Here is a 10,526-nt window from a genome sequence, read left to right as displayed (position 1 = left end):
GGGATTCTAGCAGGCAGGAGAAAGTCCTTGGGGCTGGGGACACCCCAGAAGGGCCCAGCCAGGCAGGCCAGCACGCAGGGACCCCCAAGAAGCTGCAGCTGAGTAGCACGGCGGATCCTCCTGGCAGAGTGTCTCCCCCCAGCCCAAGTAAGCACAGGAACAACAACCTTCATGTAGTCACAGCCCCTACCTTTATACCACTTTTCCCATTTGTCTACAAAGCACAGGGCTTGGTGATACCAGTCCCAACTGGTTCTGGTGCACTCTGTTTACCAGGCTCCTCTTCCCTATTGTTAGTTGGGGGCTCGTCATCAGAAACACAACAGCAGGGTGGAGCCAGCATTCACTAGGGCAGGCACCATCCTATTCAGGGACCAGGGACTTCTACTCTCACCACTCCAAATGCAGATGTCCCATTCAGCCTAGTGCTGACTCACCCTGCCCCTCCTGGAGCCACTCACACCTCACCAGCCCCAGTCACTCAAAAGCCAGATATGCAATTCACATCAGGGAGGCAGACACATAGCACACATAAATGCAAAAGGCTAAAAGTCGCAATTCTAAAATAGCTATAATAAACCTGCGCACACCATTGCATAGCATTTATTATTACCATTTCAAACATACCAAACTTGACCACATTGCTCCTCTCATATCAGGAATTACCACTGAAACACTTATCAGGGAATCCCCAATGCATTCCTATGGGAGGGCAGCCCCACAGTATTGAGAAACCAAAATGGCTGTTTGTCACTACCAGGACTTGTCACACACTTAAGGTACATGTCCTATCTTTTACCTACAATGCACCCTGCCCTCAAGGCTAGCTAGGGCCTACCTTAGGGGTGACGGACATGTAGTAAGAGGAGGGTCACGGCAATGGCACACACGTTAGGTGCCACGTCACAGCGGCAGTACCACTGCGCGCACAGACCCTGCAATGGCAGAGGCCTGGGATAGGTTTGAAAGGCTACTTTGGTGGGTGGCGCAATCAGCGCTTCAAGCCCACCAGTAGTATTTAATTTACCAGCCCTGGGTATATGTGATACCACTTTACAAGGGACTGACAGGTAAATTAAATAGGCCAAACAGATATAGACCAATCTTACCATCGTTAACATAGAGAGCATAAACACTTTACAATGAACAGTAGTGCTATAGTACCCAGAATCCTAAAACCACCCACAACATGTCAGAAAAAAGGCTCGGAGAAAGGCGAAAAGTTTAGGGATGACCCTGCAAAAAGGGATAAGTCCAACAGGCCCTTTTTAAAATGAGAAGTCATACCCAGGGCCCTGTCAGCTGTGCTCTTATAATGACAGGATTTGTGCTGTGAGACTAAAAAAAGGAAGCATCACCACCCACTCAGGTAAGCAGAGTGCGTCAGCTACCAGCAAATTCTTTTGTGGCCATAGATCAGAATCTCAGTTTGGCCTTAATGGTGAACAGGGCACTGATCCAATCTAAAGGGCAATAACATAAAACAGTAGGGGCATCTCTAAATGCCCCAGCACTTCACACAGGGTGAAAAAAGGGGCGGCCTTTGAGGGTATGTTCTTAATAGCATAACTAAGAACTGCTTATAGGAGACACGACCTCTATAAATTGGGGCGTTTCTTATACATTCACTTGTGTCCTGATGTTTTACTGCCCTAATGGTACTCCTGGTTGGAGCCTCTCCTTTAACCCTTGTTCCTTGTTCCTTTTGCCTTTCTTGTGCTGGTTTTCCTGGTCCATGGGTCCTTCCCAGTTTGGGTCTCCAGGTCCTCAAATTCTTTTTTTGACCCAGCTTTTGGTCCACGTGGTGGTACTTTTTCTGGTGACTGTATTCTTCCTGTGAACCTGCTGTTCCTACTCTTTTTGGTCTTATTTCTTTCTCCTGCAAGCCTTCCTTGTCTTTCCTTCAGCTGTCCTCCACGTCTGGTTCCCTAACTCTTAGTGCTCCTCTTCACCCTCATAGTCCTCATCCTTCCAGACCTTCGGGTCCTCCTGGTGGTCCTGGTATTGGCCTTCTTGGCGGTGATCCAGCGGGACACCAACCTGCAGTCAATATTCACTATATACTCATTCGGAACCAAAAGCCACACTCATTCGTTATCTGGTTGATGAAACCCAGCTAGGGATCAATTTTAGGGCTAAATCTATATGTCTGTTTACCTCTTAGCCTTGAGCCTATTTAATACTAAGCCCTTTTCTTCACAAATGGATCTATTTTAGTTTATTAGGTTTGGTAATTATGACATTTAAGCGTTTACCTGTTCTACTCATTGAATAACCACAGACTTGAGTAAGGTTAAAAGGTTTATCTGAATTTTTCTTTTAGTAAATCAAAGACAAATTACAGTGTTAACTTCATCATTCTGAAGAGGTAAGATTCGAATTCATCTAAATTACCTATAAATTTCAATGACAAGTACCTCAGGAAGAGAGGATAGAGAGAAAAGGTAGATTTACAAAATATACAGATTTATATTTGCCTAGGATGGAGCAAGTTCAGACCCCTCTGGCCAAAAGTTATGGATCCCTCAGAAAAGTCAGGTGATAGGTTCAGGACAGGAGTAGGACAGGACAGGTAGCTTGTTCTGGATTCGACGCCTGCGTCTCACCCCTCTCTGATGCTAATTTCTTACTCGATTCTTCCGGGATCATCTTTCTAATTCTATTACTTCCTCGATTCTTCCTCAATCTTCTATCTAATTTTATTGATTTGAAAACTCTAAGTCTGCTTCTTTAGGTATTTGATCAGCATTCGGACAGCATCTCTATCTCTCAGCGATTCTCTAACTAATCTAACTAACTATTCCAATTAAACATTCTTAATGGCATGTTCCACCCCTAAATCTTTCAACCTTACGAAATTCCTAATTCTGATTGGACAAGCCGAGGGAATGATCATCACACCATGCTAAGTTTAATACTTTTCTGAAGACCTTTGTCTTATGTTCCCGCACATTAATTTGTTTCTCCCAAACTTTATTTTCCACCCATCTTCATAATGCATTATCAACAATGTACATAATTTGTACAGTTATCCATTGAGTCTTCAGGATGTTCAGCTGGTTCCCAAGACATTTGAAAAGAGTGTCCTTGATCGGGTTCCAAGACTTGAGCTCATGACTCTGGAGTTGACTCTACCGCGCATGCGGATGGGTGTCACATGGGTGTTAGCTCTTAGCTCTCTTTAAGGCCCAAATACAAACTAACAGAGAAGTCAAAAATACAAGATGTTTGATTCAAATTAAATGATTTCACCGTATACCGCTTATCACTACTCTAATCCCATTTAATTAAAAAAACTATTTATGCATTAGCACTTTAGTATATAATGTGATTTAGTTTCAGCAGAGCAGATGCTTAGCATGGGAATTCTAAAGCAGCCATTTTAACTGTCATTGTGCAGAAGCAAAGATTTTCCTCCAAGAGTTAAGACGTCATGCAGTTGACGCATGCACAGTTCATTTTCATGCGTTTTCACAAGTTAGCAGACATCTTTAGTTGCACTCGGCTTACTTGGGAGCCGCTGCGCCTCAGAGAATAAGGAGGACGCTGTTTGTAAAGGGACTGCAAGTCTCAGGGGGCTGTCTACCGCCCAGACCTGTGCCTAATCTCCCACCGAGGACGAAACAAAACCTCTGGCCGCTCCCGCATTGCAGGAGCCACTGCGCCTCAGAGAAGAAGGAGGACGCTGTTTGTAAATGGACTTTAAGTCCCAGGGGGCTGTCTACCGCCTGCACCTGTGCCTGATCTCCCGCTGAGGACACAAAAAAGCTTCTGGCCGCTCCTGCACCTCAGAGAAGAAGGAGGACGCTGTTTGTAAAGGGATTGCAAGTCCCAGGGGGCTTTCTATCACCAGCCACCTGTGCCTGATCTCCCGCCAAGGACGCAACAAAACTTCTGGCCGCTGCGCCTCAGAGAAGAAGGAGGACACTGTTTGTAAAGGGACTGCAAGTCCCAGGGGGCTGTCTACCACCCGCACTTGTGCACAACGACGCTTATTTAGTTCGTTGACACATCCGTTTCGCGGAACGCACGCGGGTGAAGCCCGGGCCAAGTGTGGGCCCATCTGATACAGTCGAAGACCGGACGATGACGGGCTGGTCCCCCCCTCTAAGCCAGCTTATCACGCAAGGTTAGTCCCCTTTACCTTGTTTGTTCTTGGGAGATATTCGTTATTCCTGATAGTTGTCTATTTGGGATTAGTTCTATAGCTACACCAAGATGAGCAGACGTGAAGGGAAGAGGCAAGGCACTGCTCAGGGCAGCAACATGACGGGGACACTTGATCAGTTTATATTAAGGGCCACTTCTGTCCTGGAAAAGGAGATCCAGTTAACCGAACGTCGGCTATCTTTAAACCCGCAGTTTAACAAAAGATCGTGCCTAGGTACTCTTGCTACAGTCCCCTCCCCTGTTCATTCAGCTGAAACTTTGATCGTATTGCCGATCCTGAATGCGGAGAGCAATGATGTACCTTCTCTTTCGGCCCTAAATGAGGATTCTGCAAATTCACAACCTTTTCAAATGAACCCTCTAGCCAGTATGCCTACACGATCAAAGGACCGGTCTCCAGACAGGAACCTCAGTAATCATTTACCAACTAAAGATCTTGCAGTGAATAGGAAGCGGGGAGAAGGCGCGTAAAGGCTCTGTACGGCAAAAGTGCCGAGGTCAAACAAAATCCGTGGCCATGCCATAGCTGAAGAAGGCAGTATACCCGTTTCTGTCCAGGTAGTCTCCGATCCAAATCTCGCCCTTATGGGTGGAAATAATTTGAACAGCGATCTTGAAATATGGATGAAGTTTGAGAATTCATTAAAAATACTGCTAACTCCCATTATGAACAGATTGAGCAGGATAGAGGAGCGATTGACTAACTATAAATCTCTGGCCAATACAGGATTTGCTACTCTTGAAGGTCTCCTTACTCATTCAAAGCCAACAGACTTAAACATAAAAAGTAATCAGGGGAGAGTTGCTTCCTCCTTGGACATACCTGACACGCAATGCCCAAATATAATACCTACGAAATTAAATGCATCAGCTACCGCAACTAACAAATATGCAGCTGCATCCAAAAAGCCAGCCCGGGTACTCAGGTTTGATGATGATCCAGGAAATCAATCTAGTGAATTTGTTCAAACTATAATGACTACCCCGGATGATGGCAGCGTCATGAGAGCATCACCTCCAAAGGGGGATACTAATCCTAAAAACTGTTATATGGACACTCAAACTAACATCTCTAACGCAATAGAGGAATGTAGAGGCGCGAGACCGAACTCTACTCCAACAAACTTTCCTATTTTTAATTTGCCCCCAGCAGCTACCCCTCTAGTGGTAATTTAAAAAAAAATTCCGCTTCTGCGGCAAACTCAGTAAGAAACCATAGACAAATTATTGTGCAAAGTCCTGCACTGGCTGAACAATCGACTTGGGGAGGCGGAGTTCTGGAATGAGTGTATGGACAAGCATATAATAATGGCTAGACGTACACCTTGGATTGGACCCACTTGGAAGGAAGGGAATGGCGATTGTGTTGTTGTCAACTTTAACAATGTGCATGTAACTAAATATTTGTTGGATAAATTGGGCGGATTTTTGAGTAGTCATATGGACAGGGTGCCTATGTTGCCATTGGGGTACTTCTACAAACCAGGCTTTGACCCCACTGATGTTTCGTATCACCAGGGGATGGGCAGGCGAGAGGCGACTACAGTTACCATATGGATATGTAAACCAGTTTGAGGAGATTCCCTTGTCCAATAGATTCGCCCCTTTATCAGATTTAGTTTATGCGATTGACAACGACCACCCACCCAGATATTGACAGCTTGTTGCTCTTATTCCCCCTCTGTTGACTCAGAATTAGAAAATGGAATTCTTCGTAAGGAGGCTAAGAGTCAGCCTGTGACTGGGGGAGTAGTCCAAATAGATTCTGGGACCCCGCACTTTCCTGTAATTTCTTGGAATATCGCAGGTTTACTTCCTAAAACAATGTCCACTGACTGGTCTTCCTTTGTAGAGGGGTTTGACTTCATTGCTTTCCAGGTGACCTGGAATTTTGATACAATTTGTCATCCTGAATACCTGGCCTATGCTAAAGCTGTAACTGCAAACAGAAAGGTGAGACCTGGTGGGGGATTGGTAATTTGGGTTAAGCAACAGTCACCTGACAAATAAAAGAACTACCCATAGATAGTCCAGAAATCCTCTCTATTAAGATCTGCTCAGAGGGTAAGCTGGACTTGAAACTAATCAATATTTATTCAAGAGGGATACCGGGTGGGAAAGCTTCACCTACCATCGCCCTCCTAGACACATTTTTGGATGGAGTATCTGGCTCGGGTGTCGTGGCTGTAGTTGGTGACTTTAACTGCACCTTCGAGCCTCTGGGATTAGACGATGGCATCCTCAGTATGGAGGAGGATCAAACTTGCGGGATACCTTCTCTTTCGTTTGCACCAGTTAATAAATGGTCTGAGGCAGCGCTCCAATTAAAAAGCCTATATTTAGGACAGGGATTTAGAGCTACCAATGGGAGAACTCCCTCAGACCTGGAAGGTTGTGCAAATTTTTTCTAATGGGAACAGGAACAGCAGGATTGATTATATATTTTTATGCTTACAGCTCTAGTCTACATTAGTGGATATGGTGGTACTCAATAGACCGGAGAGTGATCATGATCCCTTGCTACTGACTCTAAATAGTCAGATCCCCCCAACTGGTTTAGATCCCCCCAACTGCTAATATCGCCTCTATGATAGAGAGGTTACTTTTACTCATGATCCTCGTCGGTTGAAACGGGCAGTGGTCTTAGAGGACAAAGAACTTTTAGAGCAGATTAGATCAACCACGGAAAAGACTGTAGCACTGATGGGGCTATCAGTGTCAAAAGGCAACGGCTCCATTGACCTCATGAAGGTTCATGAGGATCATTATGCCAACTTAAAATTGTTACTTACTAAAGCTGTTGTTGTTGTTGTTGTATGAATTTATTCGATATACAAATATCATAAAAGTGTACACAGTTCATTCATCAGTGTTATAAAAGGAAAAGGTATTGTTTTGTCATACATACAGTACAAAAGGGAATTAACAAAACAAGATGTACAAGGTATAGCAAGTTAGTTAAAAATTATGCAGGATTTAAGAGCAATTTATATACAATTAAAACCCCAACAACAAAGGGGACATTGCTGGAGCTCCATGAACTACATCATGTTCGCCCGGAGGAGCTTAGATCTAGTTAACCAGGTACATCCCAAATATTTTGCTGTCCCACAAATTACGCTGGGGATGGAGGTGTCCGTTGTAAGAATGCGCAATGCCTCCCTATGGTTCTTGGATCCCAGATTGGAACACACAGGTTTCAACCATTTTCTACTCGCCTGTTTGTACACTGGACAGACAAAGAGAAAATGGGGGATAGATTCTGTGGGAGAAGCAAAGCCAGGGCACCCACTATCTTTCTCCCTCAAGAGTGTCCACCCCACTGTGAAGTCATTCAGAGGGAGTGTGCCAGACCTCAACTTCAGGTAGAGTGCCCTGTCTCTCGGGGATTCAATAAAATCTAGAAAGGGTTCCAGTTTAGGGGTGGGCTTGAAGTCTAGTAACTTCTCTGTCAGAGAGCCATGTTTCAAATTTCGGATGGCTTCGTTAGACACCCACTCCCAATAGGTCTTCTTGACTACTTGCTTTGGTGGCGGGGTCTGACTTTCCCAGGCATCTGCCAGACCAATGTCCCCCACCAGCTGTTTCAGTTTGGATACCCAGGATATCTTATGGCCTGTATCTATTCGGACCAGTTCGGTCAGGGCGGAGGCATAGTTGCACAGTTACTAAAGCTAGGAAGCCGTATAAGCCTGTTTAAAAAAAATTGGCTAATTGGTATAATGAGGAATGTGGAGTTGCATTCCTGCACCTCTCAAATGCAATTAGGCTGGTAATCCCCCTAGACGTGCAATTAGCAAGGGCAAATAACAAGAAAGCCCAAATAAAGGCAAAAAAAGATTTTGATGAAGATATATGGACTAGCCTAGCTAATGCCAGCACAGGGAAGAACTGGTTTCAATTTTGGCAACTGGTTAAAGGGGGTAATAGTGCAATTGGAACCTTACCAATTAATATGATTCCTCCCGAACTTTGGGACCAGCATTTCCAAGGCCAATTTGCCTGCCCTCTTAGTACGTGTATTAAATACCGTGAGGTCAACACCTAGGCAGAGGAAATATTTAGCAAAGCTGAGATCGATAGAGTCCTAGAATGGGTCCCTGCAAGGAGGACCCTGGGCCCAGATTGCATCCGGGCCAACCTTTATAAAAAGGACAGGAAGGTATGGATTGAATATAATTTTATTATCGTAAATGCTATAGCCAATGGTGCGCCAGTACCTAATACTTGGCGAGGGGCGGAAATTTTTCCCATATACAAAAAGGGAGACCGTGCCAGTCCCAGCAACTATAAGCCGATAAGCCTAATGGATACCTTACAAGAAATAGTTGCGAGACTTGTGCTAGGAAGAGTTAACGAATGGATTGAAGACCAGGACGTTTTAACTACCTATCAAGCGGGGTTCCGACCCCAAGTCAGCACCATCAAGCACGTTTTTAGATTTACGATGATCTATTGGTCCACAGTGATTTTATCAGGGGGAACACTCTATGCAGCATTTGTTGATTTAAAATCAGCATTTGATAAGTACCCTGCCAGAAGCTGTGGGACTCGTTAAAGGATGCCGGGATGCCAAAAGAACTACTTGGCTTCATCATCAAACTGCATGAGGCTAATTATGCTCGTTAGGTGGGGGCAGCAGGGTGAGTTAACTGATTCATTCCCAGTTAATAAGGGTGTGTGGCAAGGGTGTGTCCTTGCCCCCACCCTATTTATCTTAATTATTAACAAGGTTATTACCTACTACTCCAGCTTCTCAACCGATGCACCATTTCTTGCGGGCTCAAGGGTACAACTATTAATGTTTGCAGACGACACGCTCATTTTATCTAAAACTCAGTCAGGTCTGCAACGTGCCCTTGATCACTTTGTAGTTTTTTGCAAAGACCATGAGCTTGTGGTAAATGCTGATAAAACCAAGTTCATGGTTTGCACAGGCATAAATGCGTCAAGGGTCGGGTAGTTTTGGATAATGTATCACTAGAACAGACTGATACATTTACCTATCTAGGGGTAACCATGGGTAGGAAGATGAACTGGGCTTCCCATTTAGATGTCTTAGTTATAAGGCACAATCAGCTGGCAGGAGCCCTATTAAAGGAACATCGATTGTCCCACACAAAACCTATAGGGCCAGCAGTTGATATTTATAATGGGAAAATTAAAGCCTCCATTATTTATGGTGCTGAACTCTGGGGGTTCGAAAATGTATTTATTTCCCACCGAGTAAAAGCACAAAATACATTTTTGAGATCCCTGACTGCCCTTCCACAATCAACACCCATGAAGCCTTTGCTTTTAGATTTGGGCTGTACTAATCCTGACACCTAGCTTATTGGAGGAGACTATGGACCACCCCTGAATTCGCATCATATGCAAGTGCAGTATTGCAAATCAGGAGTGCTGATCTATCTTCTAAAATTAAATGGTTGAAGAAGATCAAGCACAATTTGAAGCAAATGGGCCTGGGGCAACTGTGAAATGATCCCTTAGGCAACACCTTTCAAAATAAGAATGATTTCAAACCGTTTTATTTGGGAGATGATCACTAGAAAGACCCTGTCAGCGGTGGGTAGTACCTCGCTTACGGGTATCTTTTTAGATCACAAGTTCGTATTGAAAGCTGAATCCTACTGGAATTTGATTACAAAACAGAGTGATAGGATATCATCAATTCCGAGTGGGTTCCCTCCCACTAAGACCTTTTGTTGCCAAATGGAAAAAGCCCATGTACGCTAATTGTCCTTTCTGCCATACTCAGGAAGAGACAATAACGCTTGTACTCTTCGTGTGTCCGGCGGATAAAGGCCCTCGTTGTACGTGGCTAAAGCCATTGTGCTCCAATCTTGGCACCAGATCCTGTGCGACAGCCATGCGTATCGTGATAACGAATATGCGGGCAGATATTGTTATTGCCTTAGCAAAATTTTTGAGTTGGTCTTGGGCACTAATGAGGAAAAAACTGGAGGTTGATGAGGAACTAAAGTTAGTGCCTAAGTGTCCCAATGCAAATTGACCCTCTTTCAGAGACTAAATGCAGGACATTTTTATATTTGATTATTTTACTTATTTATTTATCACTGACTAGTTAGGATTCAATATGGTGGGTTTAATTCTGTATTAAATGTACGTTTTTAAGGTTCTCTCTATTGAATGACACTTTTATGTATGTATCGTGTCTTTTATGATTGTGAACTATTGAATAAAGACTAACTAAATGGAATAGTAAAACACATAGGCAAGCTGAATGTAAAAGGTCATCTAAAATTAGTACTTCAAACGTTATAAGTAATTTATTACGAGGTTAAATGAGAGGATTGTATCCAAGCAGTTTGCTTATGTGCAAATCCTTGCTC

This window comes from Lissotriton helveticus, chromosome 8 (genome assembly GCF_964261635.1).
Source record: "Lissotriton helveticus chromosome 8, aLisHel1.1, whole genome shotgun sequence".
Taxonomy (NCBI): Eukaryota; Metazoa; Chordata; class Amphibia; order Caudata; family Salamandridae; genus Lissotriton; species Lissotriton helveticus.
Note: the sequence above shows the minus strand (reverse complement) of the source record.